Source organism: Globicephala melas, chromosome 10 (assembly GCF_963455315.2).
Source record: "Globicephala melas chromosome 10, mGloMel1.2, whole genome shotgun sequence".
Taxonomy (NCBI): Eukaryota; Metazoa; Chordata; class Mammalia; order Artiodactyla; family Delphinidae; genus Globicephala; species Globicephala melas.
Window position 1 is genome coordinate 63,739,287 of NC_083323.1, and position 14,373 is coordinate 63,753,659.

A 14,373-nucleotide genomic window follows, 5' to 3' on the forward strand; every position below is an offset into this window, starting at 1 on the left:
CAAGACTCAAGCCGGGTATTTCTGGGTCCAGAGTACTGCCTCTGGAGAAACAAAAGGCAGTCAGACCGCAGACAGCCTGTGAGGCTGTCTGGCCACTGGGCCACTCGACCAGGCTGGAAGTGACCCCGTCAGATGCTGAAGGAAAACTTCTGTCGCCTCTGTGAGGCGAGACAATGTGGGTCGGAGAGTCAGAGGCGTCCGGTAATCAACCCCTATCCTCTGGGCACCTCTTTGGGGTCTGCCAACCCCATCTCCGAGGCTGGAAATCAGGCCCCAGAGCCTCAGGTGGGCTCCGCCGGTGCTCTGGTGCCCTCTAGTGGCCATTCGCTAGAACGCCAGCTCTCAGGTCTTCTGCCACCCTCTCCAGCACATTTCCCTCTCCCTTTCCTGCCACATCCCAGACCAGAAGAGCTCCTGCCAAGATGTGTTGCTCCTTAGAGGTGCTGATGGGTTGGACCAGGCTCCTGAGGCCATGCCCTGGGGTGATCCCAGGCTGATGGGCACTTTTCTTTTGTCCACATCTCTAGCCAGCTGCCTGCCACTGGCCGAATGAGGAATTTGCCATGAGGTGGGCCCACGTCTGGGATGCTCCTGAGGAGGCCCACCCATGGGAGGAGGGTCCTGTCTGTCTCGCCCTCCGATGGGCCCCAGGCTCCAGGCGGGAAACTCTCAGCCAGTGTCTGAACACAGGATGCTGCGTCCTCATTCTTTGTCAACGCTTGGAGTTACCTCAATACCATTTTTAAAATGGATCTCCCAGTTGGCATATTTATGAGATAAAGAATTTCCCTCATTAAAAGTTAGGAACAACATATTATTAGAGCGAGCAGGAGGACACAGGATGCTCCCAAATGATCTATTACTTGGAGGATTTAAAAATTCTAACGAGAAGACACTCACTCTTCAGCCTCTTGGGCATCAGCACAAGGCAAGAATCGGCCGCACTCTTTATCCCTCTGATTTCTCCAGAACCTTCCCTTCGAGGAGAAATCTCTGGACTCTGCGGGGACTGTGAGTGGTGACAGTCAGCAAACTCTGAAACTGAAAAGCTGGAGGAAACGAGACAGGTGAAGGAGATGAGAAGTGGTGACAGGGAACAGCAGGGACGTCACGTTCGATCTAAGGTTGAGAGTCTGGGTTAATCTCCAGCGAAGGTAAGGGCCACCAGGAGCTGGCCCCACTGGCCTTGTCACATGGGGTGGGGATGGGGGACAGCCAAACCGCCATGGCCACTTTCAGAGAAATAAAGAAGAGTGGAAGGGCACCCCTGGGAGCCAGTTTGAAAACGGTCACTGTTGTGAAATAATAAGATGCACTTTTCAGAAAAGTGAAGACTATTCTCTTGGTTCTCAAAGACTTGCAAATACTGTGTGTTCTTCCGGAGGCATGAGGAAGCCCCCAGCCTTTGATGGCAGAAATGGGGGAAGTAATCTGGGTTCAAAACAATCCAGCACTCACTCCTTGAGGGTGTTGAGGATGACCAGTGCCCACCCCTCGGGTGCTGTGGGGCCTGAAATCCCCTTATCACCTGGGATGGGAGGGGCCACGCAGGTACCCCACTGGGCAGCAGGGGGCTTGGCTGGTGGGCTACAGACCATTATCAGATACATGATTTGCAAACATCTTGTGCCATTTTAGATGGTGGGTTATCCTTTTCTTTTCTCCAAGAGATCCTAAACCTCTGTAGGGCACTTCGTTGCACTTAGAGGGAGAGGAGGAACGAAATCAGGCTGGCAGGTGCCCAAGGCCAGTGCAGCCCCTAGGGCTGGGGAGGGAGGCAGGAGGAAGGGCTGAGAGTTGGCATTACAGCATATGGCCACTAGAGGGCGCCAGAGCACCAGTGGAGTCCACCTGCGGCTCTCAGGCTGGATCTCCAGGCTCGGAGGTGAGAGGAACAGGTGGAGAAGGCTTTCTGCTTTCCATAGCTTGAAGGTATTCGCAGCGCAGCGCTTAGAATGAAGGCATAGGATGCCACAATCCACAGGAAGGGGGCCAGTGTCAGGAAACCTGAGATGCTCGCTCCAGCTCCCCACATGACCCCCACATCCCCATAGAATAGCCCTACAACTGGAGCAAACTCACAGAAGTAGTGGTCCATCTCCCTGCTGCCAGGGCAGAGAGGCAGAGGGGCTGCCAGGGCCAGAGTGAAGGCAGAGAAGGAGAAGCCACTGAACTAGGCCCCAGGCAGCCATACAACCAGCTGCTCATCAGGGCAGGATAGCAAAGGACGTGGCAGATGGCCAAGTAGTATCATGGGACGTGGCAGCAGTAGCAGGCACTCAACTGCAGTCAGTGAGACAAAAGAGTAGAACTGGACCAGACGGTGACCAGCGAGATGGTTTCCCGCCCATCCAGGAAGCTTTGCAACAGCTGAGGCACGATGTTTGAGGTATAGCCAATCTCCAGCAGGGAGAAGCGGCAGAGGAAAAAGTACATGGGTGTGTGAAGAGTCCGACTGGAGGCCACAGCCAGCACGACTGTCACCACATAGACGGCCAGAAAGAGGGTGAACGGGAGAAAGCCCAGGTGTTGCAGCTCCTCAAAGCCCTCTAGGATTAGCCAGGCGGTCTGGTTCTTGCTGTCACTACTGGGCTGCTTTCTCATCTAGATTTGTCCTCAAGAGAACAGAGGAAGGTAATATTAACCAAGACTGTATTATGACCACACGCCATGTTTGGCTTATTAATTTATTCATCAAGCAAGCACTGGGTACAGGCTTTATTGTCTCCTGTTTATAGAAGAGAAACTGAGACACAGTGAGTTTAAGTCGATTATTCAAGGTCATTATGGTGGAGTCATGATTTGAACTCAAGTTTGCTTGACTCCAAAGCTGCTAACCACTATCCTACAGTGCTTTTTGAAATGCTTTCTGAGTGATAGAAATGTCCATATCAGAGAGCAGTATGGGGCTCTTCCAACCAGCTCTTTACCTGACAATCTTCGCTGAACATCAACAGGAGAACCATCCCTGGTAAACTCTTCTGGAAGGGTAGGAAGAGGGCCCAGGACTTCTTGGGAGGTGGTCCTGCTCTAGGTCATGCACATTCCCGAAGCAGTCACTCATCTCAGACTATTTTCCCTTTCCAAGAAAATGAGATGGAAATCCTGACAAAAAATGTACGTCATCTACTCCGTGAGAGATGCCATATAGAAAGATCTGAATTAACCTAGATCCCACTCTCCTGGGAAGCCATTCTTTTTCCTTGGACAAGTGCCCTGGTGACTGTTGGTAAAGCCATTTTCAAACTTTGCCCAGTCTCTAATCAGTTTGCCGGAAGCTGGGGATACTTTCCTTTTCTTGATTCTCCTGCCTCATGTTCCCTATACAGGCCAAAATGTTCAGCTTATCTCACCTAACTGTAGATTCTTTAGAAATTTCTACCGTGGTTTGTTTTCTCTCAGTTATTGCAGGAAGATAATACCAACACACAGGAAGATCTTGGTAAGTACTTGTGGAATATATGAAAAAATAAATAAATGAATTATAATAAATTTCCAATAGCAAATTGCCATGGAAACTTTCAGCATCTGAAATTAATGCTTGGGCTAGAGAAAGAGACATTTAAATGATTACCAAGAGAGAAGGAATCTTTGGTCCCTCCCCTAACTGAGGGAATATTGGAATATTGCTACTCAGAGCTTGAGATGGAACCATGATTAAGATTGTAGGTGGAAGTCAAAGAGATGTGTGTGTGTGTGTGTGTGTGTATGTGTTAAGCTGAAGAAACCAGAAAGCCCAACACAACATAGAGTTTTCTCATTTATTTTTATTTATTTATTTTTTTTTGCGGTACGTGGGCCTCTCACTGTTGTGGCCTCTCCCATGGCGGAGCGCAGGCTCAGCGGCCATGGCTCACGGGCCCAGCCGCTTCGCGGCATGTGGGATCTTCCCGGACCGGGGCATGAATCCGCGTCCCCTGCATCGGCAGGCGGACTCTCAATCACTGTGCCACCAGGGAAGCCCCCAGTTTTCTCATTTTTAAAGTTAAGAAAGATGACTTTCCACATTGGCAGATGGCAGCAAGAACACAGGGTTTTTGTGTTCTTTTCCTGGTCCTACCTGTTCTTCTGGACTTGAGCTTACACCATGCAGACACACATTGGTCGCATGGGCAGTACAGACATAGAGCAAATAGAGTACTTTCATATGTTTTTGAACATATTTTGTCTTCTATGTACTAGTGACTTCTGAAAGAACTAGGGAGAGACTTGAAATGAGAGTGGAATAGGACTCCAGATTTAGCAGAGAGATGGAGCAAGGGAAGAAGCTAGTAAAACTAACCAAACCAACAAACCAGTCAACTGACCCAAAACGTTTCAAATCTGGACCCTGAATCGATGCTTATGATCAAAAAGTTACTATCGTTCTTGCTAACCAGTGAATTTGACCTTGGTCCCTGTTAAAATTCTTAAATAGGTGTTTTACAGAACATTTGGAATTCTCATAAGGAGATATCATTAGGAACTATATAATGCGAATTACAGTGTGAAACTTCACATAATGTCTTTTACTGATAGTATTAATAATTTAGTAGATCAAAAAATAATTTAGTAGATCAGGAGAAAGGGGTGGGAAAAGGGCATATTGACTTCAGTAAAGCTTAACAGAAAACATGATGCCTGTGAGCTTAAAGAGAATACTCTTAGTTTGTTTACTATATAGCAAAAGTATTCATTAATGACCCTCTGAAAGTCTGAGAAAGAAGTCTAGTGAAAAGGAGAAAGTTTTGTAGATCTTGTTTCATTCACCTATCTAGACATAGCAAATATGCATGGCTCATGAAACTTCAGATGATACGAATCAAAGAGGGGTAACCAATATTACAGGTGATAGAATTATAATGCAAAATAATCGTGTCTTTTGGAATGCTAAAGACAAGATGAAATTTAACAAGGGCACATATAAACTCTGCAGATAAGCTTTAACAATCAGTTGAAAAATTACAGGAAAGATAAGACCTGACTTGGTGCCCACTTCTGTGAGAATGATTTGAGATTTTTTTTTTTGACCATCATGAATTAGGACTTAGTAGGTATAAAGTAGGAGGAACATATGAAGAGTGTGGAGAGGTTTAACCTGGAAAAGACTAAACTAATGGAAGATGATGATAGCTGTTTTCAATATTGGAGGGATTCTTATGAAGAAGAGGGATTATAATTATCCCATAGACGCTCAGAGGGCAGAACAAGGACCATGGGGGTGGTGGTGGTAGAAACCCCATACCCACCTACCTGTGCTGGTTTCACAGAGGGGATTCTTATGGGGCTAACAATTGTTATTTACAGCATGATTTTTGGGGTACGAAAATAAGGTAAGGCTCACTTTAAGAGAGGGTAAGAGTGGGGACAATGAAGTTTCTTCCTAGAGCATCTAGAAGTTTGTTGGCAAATATGGGCCCCATTCATTGGAAGTACTTGGAACAAACACAAGACATTAAAAAAAATATGGCATGCTTCCGAATTTGTTAAGGTTGTGTCAGAGGTGGTCCTCCCTGGAGGCAGAGGGTAGTCTGGGCCCAGATAAATTCTAGATACTCAGGTTCAGTAGAGAGGGGACATGACCTGCTTTGGGCTTGGAGTCAATGCCTTCTCCCCTGGTTGTCTTACCCCTGGACTAAATTCTTCTTCCAGCTTACAGATCTGTGGACTTTCTGCTTCTCTCCTATGAAGGCTCCATGGTATTGGCTTCTCCCCACTCCAAGGTACTCATGGAAGCTGTTGACCCTATTCTATATATGCTGCTATGGACACTACTGCCTTTTCTAGAGAGAGACAGCCTCCTTCCCTTCTGGGGGTTGAAGAAAAGCCTCCCTAAGGAGGAGATGTATCTTGGAGTCAACGAGATCAGCTGCATCTATGTTTTTGTTCCAGGGAAATGTTTTGGTTCATTCATCAGGAACCACATCCATATGTTTCACTCAAATCTAATGACCTCTTCCTTATGAGATAGGGAAAAACTGGAAAGACATAAGAATATCCACGATTAAAACCAACATTTAATACTTTATAATTCATAAAACAAATATTAACTTATTTAATAAATATCTGATACTCAGAATGAACCCCAATGTGAAATGCATGTATGCTATCATTTGTTCTTGCATCATTGGGACGGATTATCTAGAGTATGACCTCTAAGGGCTAGATTAGCAGTCTTCCTACTCTGGCATGGGTCAAGACCTGGGTCCTGCTTTAATCTCTAAACAGGGAGGAGGCAGGAGAAAACAGCCATATAATTCTTTTTTAAAAAATATATCTTTATTGGAGTATAAATGCTTTACAGTGTTGTGTTAGTTTCTGCTGTACAACAAAGTGAATCAGCTATACGTATACATATATCCCTATCTCCCCTCCCTCTTGAACCTCCCTCCCACCCTCCCTATCCCACCCCTCTAGGTGGTCACAAAGCATCGAGCTGACAGCGATATAATTCTGTAGATAATTTTTTCTGTTTAGTTTGATAGTTTTTAACATCACAGATTTACATAAACCAGGTCAGTCCTCTTAAAGAGAGTCCAGGTAGATAGTAAAATGCAGTTAAATGACAGATACAAAGAAGAAACCTTGCTGCAGGAATATAGCACTGAGTTCCTTCCATATGAAAGCAGAGAGGGGACCTAGGCCAGAAGGAAGACAGCACAGGGCCACAGCAGAGGTTGGATTTTTCCTAGTAACAGACTAGAATGGCTCCTCCTGGAGGAGACTGCACAAGTGTCTTACTTTGACAGCTGAAAGGCAGAGTGGAAAGACTTGGATGAGGAAAAGGTGACTTGCAAGGAAGTAACTATAATATTGTTTTTGAGAGAGTAGCTGAGAGTAAATAGGGCTGCCTCAGTCTTGGGTTGCTGTAAAGAGCCTGAGAGAGATGCCAGTTGAGAAACAGAATAAGAGACTTTTCCAGGTAGAAAGGAAGTCCAGTGTTTATTAATGTAGAATTTATGATAATAGCAATAAAAGTATCCAACTTGTGTTTAAAAGTTTAATTTCAGCTTTTTTCCCCCTGAAGTGTTATCTGTGAGTTGAAAGTGGAAATGAAGGGTCTACATGCTGTTTCCTAGGTATTAGATTAGTTTTTGTATAAAACCGTGCCATACATTAATTAATTCAAGAAATATTGTACTTACCAAGTATTTATAACCTGTCAGACACTGTTCTAGACTCTAGGTATAAGGCAATGAACAAAACAAAATTTGGTTAGCGGAGTTATCTGAACTACTCTCAGTTACCTGCGTCTTGATGATGGATACATGTTACCCTCATCAGAAACCTCTTTCGTCCAGAGCTGGCTTTCCTGAATGCAGAAATCCTGCCTGGGAAAAAATTCATCTTCACAGGACTAGCTTCCTGTGTCCCTCATATCAACTAACTGATACAAGCATCAAGAATGAATGGAGAGAATATAAAGAGGAGGACGTGTTAAGACCAGAAAACAAAAGAACGATACTAAAAGAGATCAGTTAGTGAATATCTCTTATGTGTGAGGCACTCTGATAAGAGTTTTACAAAATTATCTCATTGAAGCCTCACAAGAATTGAGGGAGGTAGTTATTATCATTATCTACAATTTACATATATCAGGTGAGTATAGCATAGAGAGATTGAGTACGTTGTCCAGGATCATACAATCAGTGACTGGTGAAGCCCAAATTCAAAGCTGACATTCCACAGTATTGCCTTTGGGTAATAGAGAAGGGTAAATAGAAGATATTAAGGAAAAGAAGAAAACTGTGATGGGTTGGCCTGGAAATATGATTAAGTTGGTCCATAAAAACTATCTTCAGACGCTTGCTACCTCCAAAGTATGGTGGAACAGACACACAGATCTACAGACATACATGAAATGTACCCTAACTTGCCTCCTATTGTCAAAATTTCATCCTGGAAAAAATAAATAAAGTGGATGTTATCAAACAATGGCCTCAGTCATTAACAAAGTCTCAATAAAACACTCTTAACAATACCTCACTATGACAGTAAAACTTCCTGGTGAGCTCTTCAGGATAAACTTGTTGCAACTACATGAACTAATTTTCTCAATAAGACTGTTAGTTTTTTTTTGTTTTTTGTTTTTAAAGACTGTTAGTTTGATCCAGTAAGATGTTGGAGGATATTTAATAAAAATAAAGTTTGGCTTTTGGAATTACTGATCATCCTATGTCATCCTTCATGAAGGTAGTTAGATAGCCAGGCCAACTGTCTTTCAAGACTAATTTTGGATCATGGCAATAAAAACATGTGAACAGCACATATACATTAAAATAACTCCATCACCAAAAATTTTTTTCCTTCCAGTTTTTTTAATATGCATTCTTTATATAGTTGTAATTATCATCATACATAAAATTTTAATCCTAATATTTCACCTAGCATTTTTTTTTTTTTTTTTTTTTTGCGGTACGCGGGCCTCTCACTGTTGTGGCCTCTCCCGTTGCGGAGCACAGGCTCCGGACGCGCAGGCTCAGCGGCCATGGCTCACGGGCACAGCCGCTCTGCGGCATGTGGGATCTTCCCGGACCAGGGATCGAACCCGTGTTCCCTGCATTGGCAGGCTGATTCTTAACCACTGTGCCACCAGGGAAGTCCCAAGTCCTCATTTCTTATATCAGAGGAAGAACTGTGGATATTCGTAAGAATAAGTCATTTGTGGTTTTCTGAAAGTGAACACCTCAGATTTGAAAGCTTATGCCAATTAGGTGCATTCCTGAAAATGGGTACTAACTGTTATGTCTAATCTTTTGAGGCCAGCAGACCGTAAACAGGGGTGAACAGAAAATAAATATTTCTATTTTTGGCCTGAAAGTGGTAAAAGCTATTTTGTGTTTAAAAAAGAGAGACAGAGGGAGAAATTTCTTCACCCCAGGCAAGCATGAAGCCCAGCAGGAAAATTCTTGCATTCATTCACCAGAGCATTTCTCCTCAGCGTGGCTTGGCATGATTAAGGGAAACCTCCAACTCCTGACTTCTTCCTGCCAAGGGACTGGTTTCTGTCTTACCCGAGTCTAAGCACTGAGAGGAATGGGATGTCAGGTCATAGAGAACAGAGGCAATCAAGGTGGCTTGGCCTAGCACCAGAGTCTGTACAGATAGACACTAGGTGGAACTCCAATACTGCAACTTTCTACAGTACCAGAGAGGCTGAAGTATTGCAGACAGACACAAGGAGGAGATCTTAAGTAGAAACTGGTAAGCCTCTTAATTAGGAGATGACATGTGCAAACCCAAAGAGCATGCATACCCAGAAAAGGCTTGAGAGGACTCCACATTCTCTAGCTGGGCTGATTGGAGAAGGTCCTCCCTGTGGAAACCAGACCACAAAGACTGAGAGAGGTAGCTGAGTTTTCAAATGCTTAAGTCCCAACAGAAAATAATACAACACACAAAGAAACAGAAAAACATAGCCTATTCAAAGGAACAGATTAAACCTCCAGAAACCAACCCTAAAGAAATGGCAATATGTGAATGACCAGACAAAGAATTCAAAACAACTATCATAAGATGTTCATGAATTAAAAGAGAACACAGATGGACGACTAAATGAAATCAGGAAAATGATGCATGAATAAAATGAGAATACCAACACAGAGATAAAATTATAAAGAAGAACCGAACAGAAATTCTGGAACTGAAAAATACAATAACTGGATTGGAAAATGTACTAGAAGGACTCAACAGCAGACTTTACCAGGCAGAAGAAAGAATCAGCAAATTTAGGAGTTTCGAAATTACAGAGGCAGAGGAGCTAAAAGAAAACAGAAAGAAGAAACATGAAGATAGCCTGAGGGACTTACGGGACACCATCATGCAGAGCAACATATGCATTATGGGAGTCACAGAAGGAGGAAAAAGAGAGAAAGGGGCAGAGAGCCTATCTGAAGAAATAAGTGCTGAAAACTTCCTAAATCTGTGGAGAGAATTGGACATACAATTTCAAGAAGCTCAAAAAACTCCAAGTAGGATCAGTCTTAAGAGACCTACATTAAGACATATCATAACCGAACTGCCAAAAGTCACAAAGGGAGAATCTTGAAAGCAGTTAGAGAAAAATGACTTGTCACATAAAAGGGAGCTCCTACTATATCATCATCCTATTTCTCAGTAGAAACCTCACAAGATAGAGGGAGTGGGATGATATAGTCAAAGTGCTAAAAGAAAAAACCTGCCAACCAGAATACTGTATCCAGCAAAACTGTCCTTCAAAGACAGAGAAATCAAGACTCTCCCAGCTAAACAGAAACTGAAGGAGCTGATAACCACTAGACCGGCCCTACAAGAAATACGGAAGAAGGCCCTTCAAGTTGAAGCAAAAGGATGATAAACGGCAACACAAAGCCATACCAAAGCATAAAACTCTCTGGTAAAGGTAAATATATAGACAAATACAGAATCCTATAGTATGGTAATGTAGGTGTGTAAATCATTTTCAAATCTGGTATAGAATTTAAAGAACAAAAGCATAAAAAGTCATTATAAATCTATGTTAGTAGATATACAATATAAAAGGGTCATTTTCTCTGACCACAGGAGAGTAAGTTAAAAATCAATAGCATTGCTCTTCCAGGCGGCGGGGAAAGAGGTGGCCCTGGCGGGTCCGCGCGGCCTTGGGGCCGGAGTCCGGGTCCCCGCCCGCCCCAGCGCCCGCTGCTGGCCGAGCCCCGCGCCCCGCGCCTCCGTCCTGGGTCGCGGTGGTCGGAGGTGCGCCCGGGTCCGCGGGACAGGCGGGCGCAGAGGTCGCTTGTGTGTGGGGGGTGGTGCGACGAGGTTCCGGTGCCTCCGCGGAGCATTGTGGGTCTGGGGCTGGGAGCGCTGCGGCTTGCTATGCTCTCCGCACTTTCCCGGCTCTGAAGCCTCGAGAAACAGCTAGGAAGCAGTAGTTTAATGGGGTGTTTGCCTGCTGGGAACTAGGGGCCTGCTGGGGTCTCAGTTCTTTTTTTTTTTTTTGCGGTACGCGGGCCTCTCACTGCTGTGGCCTCTCCCGTTGCGGAGCACAGGCTCCGGACGCGCAGGTTCAGCGGCCATGGCTCACGGGCCCAGCCGCTCTGCGGCATGTGGGATCCTCCCGGACCGGGGCACGAACCCGCGTCCCCTGCATCGGCAGGCGGACTCTCAACCACTGCGCCACCAGGGAAGCCCTGGGGTCTCAGTTCTTGGCTGGCCCCGGAACACGAGGTTGCCAGGCGTGTGACGGCAGCAGGTAGGAGTGAGCCGCTGGTGCAGTGATGAGCAGGAGAGGAAGGACGACGGCTGTTGGCCTGTGAACCTAGGCAAGAATGACCAGCCAACACAACCCAGACCAAGGTCAGTGGGCCCAGCTCAGTCCTGTGCGGCTGGTCAGTGGAATAGACCTGCAGGTGTGGCTCTTGTCACTCTAGGACTGGCTTCAGGACAGATCCTGCTGATGAGGCCAGGGCACCGTCCTCAGTTCTCCAGGGGAGTGTGCTGGAGTGGAGTCGGTGGCGGGGTGGGGTGGGGGGTCGGGGGGGTGCCCGACTCAGCACTGCAACCACGCAAGTCCAGTCTGCTGGCAAGGGCAGTGGGGAGCCGGGGGAAGTCATGGCCTTGGGAATGTCCTCTGTTGAAAAAGAACCTGCAGGCTTATAAAATAACTTTTGTGTGGAACGTTGGTGTGTTGAAAAGCAGTTCTGTGTGCTTTTCCCCCTTGCTGTGGATCAGCAGTGCTGAGGCAGCAGGCGTGATACAGAAGTGTGAGCAGAGACCGTCTGGAATCCCCAAACTCCAGGGAAACTAAAGGTGACAGCCATCCTAGTGAAGAGGAGAGGAGTTGGGGGTGGGGGCGGTGGCGGCAGCCAGCAGGTGCCCCTCATCTCAGGGCCCTAATCCTGGCTCCAGCCAGCTGGCCAGGGGCGCTGCAAGGTCTTCCGGGCGAGCAAAGCCCACAGTCCTGAGCTGTTCTTTGCTGTGTTTGGGTTATCTCCCGCCATCCAAGGGGAGAAATCTAGATGAGATTTAAGAATTAGTGCTTTATGAATGTGGATCTCATAGTTGAAACCTCAGACACGTGTTTTCAGCACAAGGTTTCATAGTTGAAACCTCGGAACACGTGTTTTCAGCACAAGGTGTTAAAGTGAACGGAAGGATTCAACCCCTTTTCAAGGAGGGTGTCTCCATGTGGGCAGAACTAGAGAATAAATGGGTCTTGAATATAAAAAGAAAAATCAATAGCATTAAAATATCTAGGAACATCTCTAAATATTTAGAATTTAAGCAATATACTTAAAAAATTGAGATATAATTGACATGTAGCATTATATTAGTTTCAGGTGTACACCATAATAATTTGATATTTGTATATATTGCAAAATGATCGCCATGGTAAGTCTAGTTAATATTCATCACCACACATAGTTACAAAAAATTGTTTTGTGTGTCATGAGAACTTTTAATATCTACTCTCTTAGCAACTTTCAAGTATTCAGTACAGTATTATTAACTACAGCAACATATTGTTAAATAACTGAAGTGTAAAGGAAGACATCACAAGGGAAATTAGAATATATCAAAATGATGCAGTGAAAGCAGTGCTTAGAAGGAACTTTATATCTTTAAATGGTTATATAGGAAAAGAAACTTGTAAAATTTTAATCTAAGCTTACACCTCGAGAAGCTAGATAAAGAAGAGCAAGGTAAACTTAAAGAAATAGAACAAAGGAAATACTGGAATACAAAATGAAATAGTGGAAATCAATGAAATACAAAAGGAACCAATAATAGAGAAAAATCAACAAAGCAAAAAATTAGATCTTTGACATATCAATAAAGTTGATAAATATTCAGCTAGATTGATTAAAAACAGATTAAGCACAAATTATTAATATGAAAGAAGAGGAATCACTGCAGATCCTTAAAATATTAATGGAATAAAAAGGTAGTATTATGAACAAACTTATGCCAATAAATTTGACAATTTAAATGAAATGGAAAAATTATTTGAAAGATACCAGTGACCAAAACTGGCACAAGAATTAATAAAAATTGGAATAGCTGTATATCTACAAAATAATTAAATTCACAATTGAAAACCTTCCCACTATGAAAACTCCAGATGCAGATTAGTTCACTGGTGAATTCTATAAAACTTTAAGTAAGAAATAATAAATAATACTGGCCCTTCAGATACTCTCTCAGAAACTAGAGGAGGAGGGAACACTTTATAACTTTTTTTGTGAGACCAGAATAATCCTAATATCAAAACCTAACAGAGACATTATAGAAGAAAATCACAGATCAATGTACCTTATGAACATAGACACAAAAATCCTCAATAGAATTTTAGCAAAATAATTCCAGCAACATACAAATATGCTTATGTGCCATGAGCAAGTGTGGTTTATTTCAGGAATGCACAATTTGTTTAATATTCAAAAATTCATCCGTGTTATTCAGAGGAGGAGGGAATTCCGTGGCCGTCCAGTGGTTAGGACTCCATGCTTCCACTATAGGAGGCAAAGTAAGAGGTATAGAAATAGATGGACACATACATTTTCAATTGATTTTTGATAAAGATGCCAAGGTAATTCATTGGGGAGAAGAGAGTTTGTCATTTCAGCAAATGTTCTAGAACAACTGGGTATATATAAAAAAACTTATAGAACAACTGTCCGTATTGGGGAAAAAAACAACAAAACAAAACCAAACCCTGACTCCTATCTCAAACCATACACAAAAATTAACTCAAAGGTGTTATAGATCTAACTGAAAAATATAAAATGATAACACTTCTGGAGAAAAACATAGGAGAAAATCTTGGTGACTTGGAGTATGTAGGCAAAAATTTCTAAGTTGGGCTATAAAAGGCATTAAATAAAAAAGAAAAGTGATAAATTGGATTTGATCAAAATAAAAAAACTTTTATTCAAATTACTCTATTAAGAAAATAAAAAGGCAAGCCATAGATTGAGTGAAAATATTTACAATAAATATATCTGAAGAAGAACTTGGATCTAGTATATACCAAAAGATCTTCCAACTTAATTAGAAGACAACATAAAAAAAAAAATGGGCAAAAGATATGAACAGGAACTTTAGAAAAGGAGGCTTAAAATTGGCCAATTGTTACATAGTCAATATTTTATGATAACTTTGTATGAAGTATAACCTATAAAAATATTGAATTAACTGTGTTGTACACCTGAAACTAATATAATATTGTAAGTCAACTATATTTCAATAAAAAAATCATATAGTAAAAAAACCCAATAATACCCAAAAGACAACCTTTAGAATAGGAGAAAATATTTGCAAATGAAGCAAGTGATAAGGGATTAATCTCCAAAATTTACAAGAAGCTCATGTAGCTCAATATCAAAAAAACAAACAACCCAATCCACAAATGGGCAGAAGACCTAAACAGACATT

The 14,373-nt window shown here is 43.1% G+C and overlaps 1 pseudogene; it reads right to left on the reverse strand.

Annotated features, from left to right (window-relative positions):
• Window positions 1–1,819: 1,819 nt before the first annotated feature.
• On the reverse strand, window positions 1,820–2,604 carry LOC115841274 (olfactory receptor 11A1-like; annotated as a pseudogene).
• Between the last annotated feature and the right edge of the window lie 11,769 nt (window positions 2,605–14,373).